Source organism: Sinohyriopsis cumingii, chromosome 6 (genome assembly GCF_028554795.1).
Source record: "Sinohyriopsis cumingii isolate HCF-2022 chromosome 6, ASM2855479v2, whole genome shotgun sequence".
Classification (NCBI taxonomy): Eukaryota; Metazoa; Mollusca; class Bivalvia; order Unionida; family Unionidae; genus Sinohyriopsis; species Sinohyriopsis cumingii.
The window spans coordinates 120806295-120821587 of NC_142966.1; the positions used below are offsets into that span (position 1 = coordinate 120806295).

A 15293-nucleotide genomic window follows, 5' to 3' on the forward strand; every position below is an offset into this window, starting at 1 on the left:
CCTGTCTTTGCAAAGTGAGTGCACATAAGGGGAGGTTTTATATTTAGTTTTATGCATTGCTGTCCATCCATATGCAATGCTGAGGGATATAAGTTGTCCCCAAATCTATCTCTGCCACGTCTGTCCATCCATATGCAATGCTGAGGGATATAAGTTGTCACCAAATCTATCTCTGCCATGTCTGTCCATCCATATGCAATGCTGAGGGATATAAGTTGTCACCAAATCTATCTCTGCCATGTCTGTCCATCCATATGCAATGCTGAGGGATATAAGTTGTCACCAAATCTATCAATGCCATGTCTGTCCATCCATATACAATGCTGTTCTGAACATCACTTTCAAACAGTTGAGGGTATTTCACTCAAACTTTTTACCTGTAAGGCAAGTTTTGTTTAGGTACCTTTTCAAACTTAGAAAACTTAACCAATGATTGAAACAAAATTCTTAAGAGTGTGTGTGTGATTTGGCATTTTGAAAACAGTTTTAACAATTTTAGCAGCAGAGGGGGCGAATCCGACATTTTGTCCAATCGTTATTTGGCTTAATTAATACTTTCTGCACTCAGCGGATCCGGTGTAGTCAGCGCTGGTAAAAAAAAAACGACGACGTCGTTGGGGGATCGTCGCGTCGTCATTTGGTTTAATTAACACCTTCTGCGCGCCGATCCCCAGCGTCGTCAGCGTCCGGTAAGCACATCGACGACCGCGTCGATGTCATCGCCCCCCTCTGCTGCTAAGGAGTTATTTACAATGAAAATTATTTACAACTAACCGAATATTTGGTCAAGTCCGATACGATATCGTGTCCGAGGATCATGTAAATTTATCGTTACGAATCCATGTGGGGTCGACTGAGCATGACTAAAAAAGTTTCGAAAAACATTAAAGTCCATGTCACCGCCGCACCATGTCTGCCAAATATTTCGTAGCGTGTGTGTATCAACGCCGTTGAATACAGCAAGAATATTGCAGTTGTCTCTGATTACTTTTGGAATCTGAGTGTATCGTTGAGTGACATATATCACGTCAGTGTTTTTATGCCTGCCTCTGGAAAATATCCTAGCTGGGTTTTTTTGATTGTCTAACATAACATCATCGTACACGACTAGATTGTTAACGTCGCCATCAATATCATCAATACCCGGTGCATCATTGATATCCGTAATAAACTCAATAACATTTTTTTTAGCGATCGCTGATGCATTCTGGTTGAAATCTTTCAACACCTCGTAGCATCGTTGATCATCTACGCTAGGAGCAACCAAATACAACTTATCCCACTTCATCCATCTCATTATTAAATTGAGTAACAATTGCGTCTTGCCGGATCCAGATGGTCCGATGATAATCATCCGGATCGAGTTTGGTAACGCTGCAACATGCTTAACTGGTTCTCTTGTTTTAGTCGCCGAAAAATCAATTATATTCATATCTCTATACATAAATTATGGATCTATATTGTGTGAAGTGCAGAGTGCGTACTGGCACAAATGATATGACAACCGTTACAACAAGGAATAATAGATCGGCGCTTACTGGCAAGTGTGTACAATGCGGTACAAAGAAATTTAGATTTATTTCTATTAGACCCGGAGATGTTTTAAAAAAAAGCGAGGAGGTGACATCGCAGCCAAATTGGCAAAACTCCCCGGAACACCGTGGGCAAAGTATCCAGGAGAAAAGCACCTCCCAGGATATAGCTACTGTGGCCCCGGAACACGATTAGATATCAGACTCGATGATCAAAATCAGCCGCGACCCGGTGAGTATCCAATAAACGCTATCGATAAGGCGTGTCATGCTCATGATGTTGCTTACAAAAGTAGCAATCTGCAACAGCGTCATATCGCGGATGTAAAATTAATTCACGCATTAAATGCTATTCCTGATAAATCCGTCAAAGAAAAATTGGCCTCATGGTTGGTAAAATCGGCTATGAAAGGTAAATTAATGATTGGCGCTGGTAATTAATAATAACATGGAATCCATCTATTATTCTCCGAGAGGATACTGGAAGGGGAAGGCCGCAATTGGTAAGCTTGCAAGCGCTGCAAAGGTAACAAAGACCACTGCGGCTAATTGGTTATCCAAACAGGCTATATGGCAAATCTATCTACCACCGCCTAAACAAATCAACTTCTCGCGCTTTGATGTCAGCGTACCTAATGAGGTTCATCAGGCTGATATACTATTTTTGCCGCATGACAACGGTTACAAATACGCGCTAACCGTAGTTGATGTTGCGAGTCGATACAAACAAGCGGAGCCGTTAAAAACAAAGTCAGCAACTGAAGTAGCCGCTGCGTTTGAAAGAATTTATCAAAGAGGTCCTCTGCGCTGGCCAAATCTATTACAAGTTGATCCCGGTAGTGAATTTCGCGGCGCTGTTTTATCAACGCTGAAACATCATAGCGTCGCGGTACGACGAGGTCATACTGCGCTACATCGTGATCAGGCAATTGTTGAACGATTCAATCGGACTCTCGCTGAACGGTTATTTGGATATCAATACGCGAAGGAATTCATCCAAGAAAAACGATCTCGTGAATGGGTTAAAAGGTTGCCAGGCGTAATTGCAGCGTTAAATAACGAGATTACCCGAGCAATCAACATAAAGCCCAGCGACGCGATTAAATACGAGTATATACCCGGAAGATCAAAAATAGATAGCGTTTCCAAGCCGATTCTCGGCGATGTTACCGTGAGATATCTATATGAACCAGGAGAGCTTGAAGGCGGTAAAAAAAGAGCTACTGATCCTATTTGGAGTGTTACCACACATAACATATCAACGATAACACGATCAACTGGTAGACCACCGATCTACAGACTGGATTCAACTGCTCCTCAGCGCGGATTTACACGCGAGCAACTACAAGTGATACCTGACGATACTCAATTACCCCCGCGTGGTCTTAACTAGCGCCGTTGCGTCTATTGCACTCAAGACAGGTCAACCTCACATTGTTTTTGACATGACCGAGACTGTTATCGATCCTGTCCACGGTAAATTGGCGAGCGTCTTTATCCGAATAACGCCAACTCATTATACAATTGCAACTCGCGCAGTGATTATTCTGTTGTTGTCGTAACGCAATTATTAATTCGGCATCAATATCAAAACGCCGCTGTTTTTTTTTATCCTGTTGGCGGTAACCCGAGAGTTTTCTATCAATGACGCTTGCATCGATGGTGACTTTGTCGCCGGCTTCGTCACTGGCTTCGTCAATAACAATTCTTCGAAGCTGATTTATCCTTCGTACTCGGGACACTGCAAGATAGACTAGATTTGACCATTCGATGCGATTATCAACCATCCAAACAATTGTGTCCGTGATGGTTAGTCCCTGCGAGGAATGTATTGTTGTTGCGTATCCTAGCGTCCACGGGGATTTATCAGCACGTAGCGCATCCTCGACGATGCTGATATCAACGAGCACGATATCATTCAGCACGAGAATTTGTTTTTTTGGAATTTCAACTTCAATGTTCTGCCGCCGTGTGTCAGCGGGTCTATAACATAACGGCACTGGGCGCGTTGGAAACTTTTCCTTATGCAACATAAACAACCTCCGCTGAAGTGTGTCTCTGACTATCTTTCTACTCGCTACAATCAAATCGTTTGGTTTCCATGTTTCCCAGAATTCATTTAACGGCGTTTCCGGAATCACCTCGCGGATTATTTCACATTGAACTCTATCCGGCTGTAATCTGATTAATTTTTTAACCTCACGCAGTTGTTCATCAAGTGCTCGGTAATCAGTATCGGTTTCTTCATAATAGTCCACAAAACCCCTTAACCAATCATGTGGACCCTCGCCGACAAATGGTGGTGGTTGGCCATGGTCGCCACACATGATCACCGCTGTATTCGCGCGCAGCAACCACTCAAGAAACATTTGTAAAGTATCTAACGAAACAGTACATATCTCATCCCAGATGATAACCTCAGGAATAAATTTTTCACCCATTCGATCAGGAGTCCACTCACCGCCGCTGTATCGAAAAAAGCTGTGATAAGTAACGGCGTCAACATTTCGTTGTTTTATCTCTCGCGCTAGTCTATGGGTCGGTGTAAGCACGATTATACTTGCCCGCGTTCGAAATAATTCAATTGCCCGAGTCGTCTTTCCTGACCCGCCACAGCCGCTTAAATAAACTGTTTTATGTCTACAAATTGGATCAGAACACGATGGTGCATTAGACCATTCTGACAATTTATCACCGCGTAAGTAGTTGTTCTCAACGGTGACATCTGCTGACGGGGAATAATCGCGTCGTATTTCATTTTTAATTCTCCATGTACCCCAACTCTCGTCCGGACTAGTAAACCCGGCTACGTTTTCCTTATACGCTACGTCAACATAAAACGAATCAACGGCTACTCTAACCGCGGTATCGGGGAATCTATTTATCATCGAGAATAAATTGATAGCGGCATAGCCCAGCATAGACGCCCTCAAATGTGGATACGCGGGGCTGTCTCCATCGCCGTAGGTAACAACTGTACCCAACTTTGTTCCATTGGACAAGAAAGCTGTTTTGCAGTTCACGTATCTATTTTTTGCCACTGCGTCCTTGATTACGAAATCATATTCTGCGTCATCTATAATCAGCCGTGAGCAATATCGTTTGTAGTCGTGGTTTTTTCCACCTTGTGTGAACTTACCAATTATTCTTCTACCGAGATCTTTTGCCTCGCGGTTTCGTTGGTTAAATATCCTCCTGGACCATTCGATGATATATTCCTCGTCGGCATCAATGTTTTTTCTGGATTCGTCAATTATGCTATCTAGACGCTCCGGTTCTGGTAACCAGACTTCAGTCTGCGCCCGGTATGATATAATCGCGTCACTGACAATCAACGAAACTAGCATGCTACAATCAATCATATACCGTAGCAGCGCTATTGGCAGCCACTTCTTTTCATTCATGTGTCTACCGATCCAAATATAGCAACAGCGATGAAGTCCTGCCGCGAATTCAAATGATACTATGCGAGCGAATCCGGTTAAATCAAAATCAGGCAGTGGTCCATTAATAGCAACACGAGTCATTTCATGACTGGGGTGTCCAAATCGTCTAAAGTACTCAGCGGCGGATCCATACCCGAGAAAACTCGCTGGATAACAGGCAACCATATCAACCGAGATCATAGCGTCGCGGCTGTATTCAGTGTTCCATAGTCCACCGTGATAGTATTCCAAACAACTGGATTGTACATCCGGCAGAAATTCCTTGCGCGTTGGTCTCCACGCATTTTTCCTTGCTGCAACATGAGCTACAACCGATGGAATCGTAAAACAATTTGTTAGCAGTTGTTCATCATGCTCTTTAAATTCCATGGCAGTTTTTTTCATCCTGTTGTGAAATGCTTCAGTGCGATATAATTCACCGTTTGGTCTTACAAACTGATCAAAGGTATCCGCATCGTTTTCAGCGCTGCGAAGTAACCACACTGATACAGGGTCGTTTTTACACAAGCAAGCAATAGCATCAAATAGTTTCCTCTCCGCGAGAAAACCGTCCTCTCCTAAAAATTCCCCCGGGATATACTTTACTGTTCTATCCCGTGGAAATATTGTGATCGCGGGCGTCCATGCGTGTTCGTTATGATCAATAATTTTGATTGGGGCTCCATTTGATTTGTACTTTGATTCGTATAATACTTCACCGGTTATCGTTGTAACGGTTATTGGAAATCTCAACGACGTTTCTAATCTCGCTATGTCGCTGATGGTTGCTCCACGCTCTTTTACGGTTAGTTCCCACTGGTTGATTTTGCTACGTCGTAAATCAGTCAATTTGTTTCCTCGACATGAATTTGTAAAATGCTCTATTACTCGCTCTGCTACACAATTTATCCCCGTTGACTGTTTCATCGGTTTCAGTTTTCCGATATCAGGTTTCTTATTTAACGGGTATATTCCATAAACAACTGCTGTTTCAGGATACGCTCGTTCATAGTATGGTCTGTCAATTCCGGTTAACAACCCCGGCTTGGAGTCGCGGCTAACAGTGACTGTTTTCTTGTCGCTGAGAACTGGTTCAAATTTATCACGTATGATCCAATCGCCTGATTCCACCCGGACAATGAATTTTACTCTGAAGAAATACCTTTTACCGTCAAGTTGTGATATTATCGTTGCTGCGCGGTTGTCGTTCATGGTAGCATCAACAACACCATCAATTCGAAATGTTGACCAACTATGAGATGCACCATCACGCTTGAATTCACCGATACAATCGCGTATTTTATTCAACAGGGTTCTATCGTTTATTAACGCTTTTGGCGTGTCCTTGAGGACTCTATCGAGATTGAATTTAATATTTTTCCAGGGCTTAATTACTGCTAATCTCTCAAACTCATCCATATAATTAAAACAAGTATTTAAATAAAAGAATATAGTATAATGAATCACTGCAAATGGTTAATGATTGGGTCGATAACCCCGTGCAATAAATCATGTAGAGGTGAATTCTGCGGGTATCATTTACAAAGCGTTCGTAATGGTTCTCTTGGCCCCCTCCCGTGCTTGGTTTGCCACGTTGGTGTAAGAGGAAAATCACAGTTGTGTATTAATTGTGGCGGAAAGCGATACAGAGAGTTAAAACGCTATTACGATAAACGAATAAAAAACGCCGTCATTGACCCCACCGCAGACTTCGTCATCAAAACTCCTCAGGACTACATTGCAAGGTTTATAATTAAACCAAATAATAAATTAGACAAGTAGTATTATTATACAAATGGACCAAGAGTTCAGACCTCACCCTGTGTTTGTTAATTACGAGGCATCTCGCGACGGTATTGTTAGAAACCGCAGACTGAAGAAGCCGGTTGGTACCGTAAATAATCACGGATACTTGCGATTTAATGCTGGGAAAAAAATCTGTCTTATTCACAGGATGGTGTATGAAGCGTTTAACGGACTGATCAACGACGGTCTCGTTATTGATCACATTGATGGATGTCCTCAAAATAACAGACTGTGTAATCTAAGAGCTGTTACACCGAGTCAAAATTCCAAATTTGGAAAAACAGGAGGGATGAGAAAGGCAAAACCCGTAAAGTCATTTGATACAATAACGCACGAGGAAAAAATATTTCGCTCTATGAATGCGGCTGGTAAATACTTCGATATTTGTAGTAAATCAGTTCTAGATGTTGCGGAGAATATAACTAAAACAGCGATCTCAAAAAAGACGGGTCACAGAATTCGATTTTCATATATATAACATCAAAGGGAGATAACTCGTTTTGTGATAGCGTCTCATGACAAGAGTTATGTCCCTTGAAGTCCAATTAATGTTGCGATTAATTAATCATTTTACAATGAAAACTAATGAAATACACGCTATTATCTAACAGCTGTATTCTTTTTTTTAATGTTTTATTTGAGTATTTGGTTTCATTTAAATGCCGTGAAACACCATTAATAAGTATTTAAGGGTTTAACGATTCAAGGGAATTCAAATTAACACACACCTTGTGACTGACGCCGCTGTATTAGTCACTTTATATATAAGATGACTCGTTATAAGCCTGGGGCTTTCGAAAGCCAATTCAACTAATCAAAACTAACCCACGCTCTTAACCCGGGCGTGTGGTTGTCTTTTGTTTACAATCATGCAACCGGGTTAATTTAATTGGGTTGCTTTTGATTGGTTGAATTGGCCGTAGAGTTCCGCCCCGTCGTTTTATGTTTGTGCTGTCTTGTGCCGTCCCATCATCCATCAATCATTTCATCCTTAATTAAGTACATGTAGTGATGTCCCCCAAGCATATCTTCTGGGCGGTCTACGATGACGTTTGTCACCCTAGGCCTCCCTCCCGGAGATGTATGCTTTGGGGTTCCAAGATGTGAATGTCCTTAATTAAGTATATGTATATGCCTGTAATCTGCCACAACACTCGAGTGGAGATTTACGGCATTGTACCGTCTATGTATGCCTGTAATCTGCCACAACACTCGAGTGGAGATTTACGGCATTGTACTGTCCATACAAAAAACGGGGTCAAAAATGACCCCCAATAATTTTATTAAATTTTAACTTAAATTTTATTAAAATTTTTGATATTAGAAATAAGATGTTTTATAAGAATAATGAATATCGAAGACATCAATAATATATTAGCCGAGATTTCAAAATTAAAAAATCAAGGAATTGAATTATCTGATGGTCTCGACAGTGAAAAAATATTATCCGATTATGAAATTATTAACGAACAGTCGAAACGGGGGCGTTTTACCCTGGCCCGCGAGTACTTTTTTATAAAACGATTACAACATACGATCAATGAAAACTTGTACCACAATGACGCAAATGCATTCATTGGACTATTTACTGCCGTTGAAATAATACGAAAAAAACTCGGACGTGTTTATGAACGACGCCGGGAGATTTCTAGCAAGATCAAAAACATTAGAAGGATTATAGACGAAAACTCCGGCGAGAAATTAGAAATTGCTTCGCAATTGCAATAATGGTAGGCGAATCACTTACTACTCGGCTAGCCAGAGAGCGGCTAGCAGCGCTTAAAAAGTTTATACCGTTACGAGATAGGGTCCGAGAACAACTTCAAACGCGGCAGCAACTACAAACCGATTTTACTGTTGGAAGCGAGCAACTCTTTGCCCCGGTAACTAAAGCGACCAAAGATGTTACGGCGGCAACTGTACCCGTTCTTGGTGCGCTTGAAAAGATAGCGGCTCAGACCGAACAAACAAAAAGGTCTTTAGAAACACTTCCTGCAAAAATAGCGGCTGCTACAACACGGAGGCCACCACCACTCGCTATAACCGAACCACAAGAACCTTATGTTACAATGGCCGATGAAGAAGAACTAGGTGCTACTGCGAAAGAACCGGAAGAAGAAATACCCGAAGAAACACCAGAAGAAGAAATACCGGAAGAAAAAGAGGGGAATATACCCCGTATTGTACTCAAGAAGAGCACAATAGATGAAATTAGAGGCTTCAGCAGCAGGGAAGAATTAATTAATTTTGCTGCCAACAATTTTGCTAAGAGCATACGAGATAAGAAGCATATCAATAGCGGTTACGAGAAAAATATAAAGTCGTTAAAGGACTGGGCAAGAATAGTGTATTTAGCGAGTAAACATAAAGAAGCATTACCACATCGTGGTGATCCCGATTACGATGAATTCCACAAGGAAGTTAAGAGTATAACACCAAAAAAAGGAAAAGGATACTCTGTTGGTAAAGAATCCTACGGCGTTACCTGTCCTGGTAGTGTTCTCAGTGATATATCACGGCTAGAGGTACTAATTGGAGGAAAACGAGCCGGAAATAACTCTCCGGAAATAATCAATGAGGCCGCTGATATTTGCAAGCGGTTATTTACAGGCGGTATTATGGACATTAATGCATATCGAACGCTCATAGACGAACTCGTGGATGATTAATTGAAAAACCGGTGTTTTTATAATAAAGATGATCATACACTACAACCACGATAAACCAGTACTCGTCTACGTGGTAAACTCGCGATTGCCTGTTTACCGCGCGTACTATGGAGATGGTCTCGGTAGCACCATTGCGGGGTTATTTACAAGAATGGCTCCAAAAGTAGCGCCGTTAGCCAAACAATTAGGAATGAAGGCTATTGATGTTATTCGTGATAAGGGTATTAGTGCCATTGGAGATGTTGCCGGAAAGGCGCTTTCAGCCGCGCGGGACAAACTAATGTCGTTGGTGAAATCTAAGAGAAAAAAACAGAAACCACCGGTAATGCCATCAACGACAGTGATGCCTGCAAATGTCAGTAAAGTAATAAATAACGCCGTGGAAGAAAAATTAGAGTCGTTGGCGACTTCGCCATCCGCCGATGCGGCAACCAACGCGCTCATGAACGCGATAGCGGGAAGTGGTTTAAATTCAAAGAATTTACGACGAAAAAATCGCAATTGAAAACATCAACATGATAAATAATAGAATGTTTGCGCGTACCGCTGATCCCGCGTTTGATATGGACGCCCCAGTGCGCAGGGATGATTCTGTCCGTGATTATCAATATTATTCTTATTATGCAGCGCAACCCGACCTACGATCGCGAATTGAACTTCAAGTCCAAGATACCAGTAAATACTTTCTGCCGTGTGAAGCGTTTATCGAAATCGAGGGAGAACTCGTGACAAATGCCGCCGATAATGCACCATACCCAAATGACCCTCGTGTTCGAGTTGGCTTCGTCAACAACGGTATCATGGCGTTATTTGAGAGCGCCAGATATCTTATTGACGGGCGAGAAATTGAATCAATAGAACGCGAGGTTGATGTTGCAACGACGATAATTGGGTTAGCGAGATATTCAGATGATTATACAAGATCGGCGGGCCCATCTATAATGTTTGCGAAGGACTCCACCGATAACGCTGATCATATTCAGTACATTAACGTGCTGGTGGAAAGAGATACCGCATTTGACCCACAAGCTGAAGCAGCCAATCCAGACCGCAGGGTAAGACCGGGCGCTGAGTTCAATATCATAAAAAGTCTTAACGATAATTACAATATGGGATTCGCAGTACGAGTAGGGATGTTGCACGGACCACGCCGAAAGTTTTCATGCGCGATTCCACTCCATCACATATTTGGATTCTGCAGAAATGTCAGGAAGGTTATCTATGGGGCCAAGCACACAATTGCCCTGACGCGAAGGGGCGATGATAACAATGCAATATGGCATGCTGCTGGTGTCGCTGCCGGTAAAGTCATTTTAACTAAAATGGCATTGTGGATGCCGGTGCTGACTCCATCAGTTACCACGGAAGCACGATTGTTAGCATTTATGGAACAGGGAGGGAAATCGCTGTTGAGTTGGCTAGCGGTAACAACTGATGCTAAAGAGGATAACGTCGCCGATACGTTTACATGGCACCTAGCATCAAAACAGGGTGTTTCAGCCCCGCGTCATATATTCATAGCGCTACAGAATAGGGAACGATTGGGCAGTCAAGAACACAGCCATATGATATTTGATCAATTAGGAGTCAGGGATGTTTCGCTGAGAATAAACGGACAACAGGAACCATCCGAGGATATACAGCTTAATTACGGCGACAACCATATCGCACGTGTGTACCATCGATTGCTGTCATATATGGGCCGTGATCAAAACGTCGACACTGGTTTGCAAATATCACAACTTGATTTTAAAAAGCTGTATCCGATTTATTATTTTTCGTTGGAACATCTTGATTTAACGAGACAATCCGTCGTTGATATACACTTCCGAGCTCATATAGCCCCGGGTAATGTTAATTATAGAGCGGTTGCTGTCATTCTCAGCGATAAATCAATGCTGCTAGAAGGTGCTGGTGGACGAATGAGAATCGTTGATGCGCCAGTGGAAAACATGTAATTGAAAACACAAACGCGTTTACAATAAAATGTCGTATAGTGTCGTCAGTGTAGAGTTGACTGATGGTCAAGTCAAGAAATTACGATCAAAGTCGGCTAAACAATGCGGGACCACAATAACGCTGAAGCCGTCACAGATGGCGGGTGGTAATCATAAGATATCGTTGACGGCGCGTCAAATAAAACATTTCAATGACGCGATGAAGAATAAAAAGGGTGTTCAAATAGATTTTTCAGCCGCAGCAATTAAAAACATGGAAAAGACCGGTGGGATATTTCCGCTGTTAGCTGCGATTCCAGCGTTGATTGCCGCGGCCGCACCAGCAGTGGCTAAGGCGGCGGCGTTAGGAGCCGTTGGTACCGCGGCGGGAATGGCATTGAAGAAGGCAACCGGGAAAGGCTACAAAAAAAAACGACCCGTGGCCGGAAAGGGTCTAAGACTACCGGGGACCCCGTATTCATGGTACTCGGGAAAGGGTCTAAGACTACCGGGAACCGTTTATTGACTCGGGAGTCTATGACTCCTGAGTCTATGACTCCTATGTCTAATTTTGATTTAATAGACGCCGCAAACGCGCTAGCGATAAAAAACTTCAGAGGTGTTTTCATGAGGGATCAATTACCGGCGGCACCAAGGAATACTGAAACAGGCATAATTAACCTCGATGGGTCCTCCGGAGCGGGAACTCATTGGGTTGCATACGCGATTGATCAGCGTGCGATCGTCTATTTTGATTCATACGGGTTAGCCCCGCCGAAAGAGTTCATGCGGTATATCCGGGCGTGTTCAGCCCGGGTTTTTTATTCCACGCTGCCAACACAGCAATTAAGTGACCCGCCGATATGTGGCCGTGAGGTATTGAACGTACTTGCGGCGATTTCATCATCGCGGAAACCACCTCATGTGGTTGTAAACGAATACACTAGTGGGGTCGTAGAAGCTCAACGGATTTTAGAGAATAACATTTACAATAACGATGATTGATATTTGGGGGCGACCGGTTTCGGCGCTGAAAAAACCCACGGAAACGGCCGCCACCGATGACATAAAAAAACTAATTGAGGATGAAATCGCTGATACGTTGAATTTAACAAGTGTTGACCCAGGTGAAATAGTTGTGTTTCAAGACCGCCAGGGTAAATTGAAATCCAGTAATGTGTCGCTGAATGACGTTTTAATACGACAGCGTGATGCCGCCGAGAACGCTATCGCGCTGTATACCAGCGACGGACGACTCAAACCGGGTGAAGATATATCGATGATAGATGGAAAAATAAGTATACTTGGCGACAGTTATATAACCATGTCGAATTCGTTAAAAGGTTTACGTGGTGAATTTAACTTTCATGGAGAACAGTTCAGGTCGATGCTAACGCGTTTCACCAATGTGCAACACATTGTCGATAGTTTTTTTCGGGGACCCCCGACGGCAACCGAACCAAATCTTGCAACAATAACAAATGCTATTTCGGAACTTATGGCGCTGTCAGCCAATTTACCACCGTTGCGAAAAAATGTTAACAGGATTGATAACGCCGTTGATAAATTCTTTGGTAAAAAAAATATCAAACCGGATGAAATCACAATAACTATAAATGATATCACTGCGTATGGACAGGAAATAGGAATAATCAAATTTATTGTTGAAGCGATTAGAGAAGGACTATCGAGAACAGAGCAACTCGAAAAAATAAAAACCCCTCATAAGAACATCATCAACACAGTATACACAATTCAGCATGGATCATTCGATTGGACTCCTACACAGAATACAGTAGATATCACCGCAACTGTTAAGGGCATTTATCGATTGACATTGATTTCGGCGATGCAGTTTAGTATATCATCGTCGAGTTCATCCGGGTTTAACAATACAGTGTCAACAATCATTAACAAGGACACAATTGAACGGTTTGTGATTAAAGCCGTTGATAGCAGTATATTTAGGACAAACATCACATGGTATGTGGAATTTGTAGCGAATCTAAGTAATTAAAAACACTAGCTCTTTTAAAATAAAAATGACCACCAAGGTAATTGAATCAGAGGTATCACCGACGTCACATCAATATCGATTCGATACCGCAAAAGAATTTTCCGCGAACTTGAAAACGCTTTCCGAACAATACCGTGCAAAAATAAAAAAATACCGCAGAAAAATAACCGCCATCGACGCGGTCGTGTACTCGGTGTCGGGTATAGTAGCTGGCGCCGGTGTTATTTTATCCGCGGTAACCACGATAACCCCGATCGCTGTTCCAATCGCTGTTTCCGCGATGACAACAATTGCTGGAGTCGCCAACGCAATCACTAGGAAGATATCATCGTGTTTTCAGAAAAAACTCAACGAGTATACAGTAAAACATCAAATAGTATCCGACGCGTACTCGAAATTATCCGGGTTGATCTCGTTGTCAATTGATAATTTGTTCGTATCCGATGTTGAATTCTCCACGATGGTCCAGTTGTATAGCTCCGCGATGTCAAAAATCGAGGATTTTCAACTGGAAGCCGGAACCACCTGGTTGTTGAAATTAGACACTAAAGACAACGAATAATAATAATGTCGCTGAACCCCGAAGGGTCTCAATTACTTCAGCGGATTGCGGAGAACACCACTCCGGTACAAACAAATATGATATCAATAACGTCAACGAAACCCGAATTCAGTGTGAACTTTCCATCGCCGGTTCCAGTAAAGGAAATAGCGCTGGCAAAATTGCGAGTATATCACAGTTGGCCTAATATCCGAGCGAACGCATTTAACGGACAACAACCTAATAACTCGCTGGTTTTTGCATGGACAAATAAGCCCGATGGGACCCCAGACTGGAATGAGGTTACAATACCAACTGGGTCATACCAAATAGAACAAATCAATAAGGAATTTCAACGCAGGATAAAATCGATCACAGGAAAAGAATCAAAAATAGCTATTACGGTTCATGAACCGACGTTATCGTCGACGATTGAGATAAGCACACCGGGGTATATGGTTGATATTTATAACAGTTCAATAAGAACCATACTAGGATGGCCTAAGGAAAAACCCGCGGACTTGCACACGAATGAGAAATCGTATCATGAAATTATCCCCCGGTATCTAAATAATTTATCTACTATAAAAAGCACGTTATCACCCAGTTGGTTTTTATTTCAAAGCAGGAATATCATGCAGTGGTATTTTCAGCATAAGGAAACTACTGAATCGGTCGCCATATTAACATTTATTTTAAGTGATATCACTGATATGTTTGCCGAGATTAATCATTATTACCAATTACAACTAGAACAGCTACGGGAAACAAAAGAACGAAAACACGTTGAGGTGTTGAATCAACTTATATCAGACATGGAATATATCAATGAACGAGTCGTTAAAATGATATCCGATAACAGCGATGGTAGTAAACAAAAATTCCTAACCGAGTATAATATCACAGAAGCCGATTTACCCGATTTCAAGTTTCCAGGATACAACGCGCCAGAACTAAGAAAGTCTCTTAATGATTTTCTCGGTCCATCAACTTATATCCTCAAACACGATAACGAAGATAGTGGTAGGCATATTGCCCCGTACAACGTAAATATCACATCAGTGATAGCGATCAATCTAGTGTGTGATGTTATCGAAGGGAGTTACCAGGTAGATACCAAGCAATCAAATCAAGCTCAACAGGGATATATCCTTTATTCGTTTTCACCAACAGCCCCTCCGGGATTTTTAATCGTTGAGAGTCCGATTAATCCGGTCTATATGCGATGCCATGATCGGTTTTTAACGAGAATTAATTTTAAACTCACCGATCAGTCAAATAACCTAATTGATCTACAGGAGGAGGAGTTAGTGATCACTCTGTTTGTAAGATCATAGCAGCAGAGGGGGGCGATGACATCGACGCG

At 42.3% G+C, this 15293-nt stretch overlaps 1 protein-coding gene across 2 annotated transcripts in view; it reads left to right on the plus strand.

Moving 5' to 3' along the window:
- Positions 1–15293, plus strand: part of LOC149797849 (SWI/SNF-related matrix-associated actin-dependent regulator of chromatin subfamily A member 5-like) — a 120487-nt gene that overhangs the window by 63730 nt on the left and 41464 nt on the right. The window lies entirely within an intron of this gene.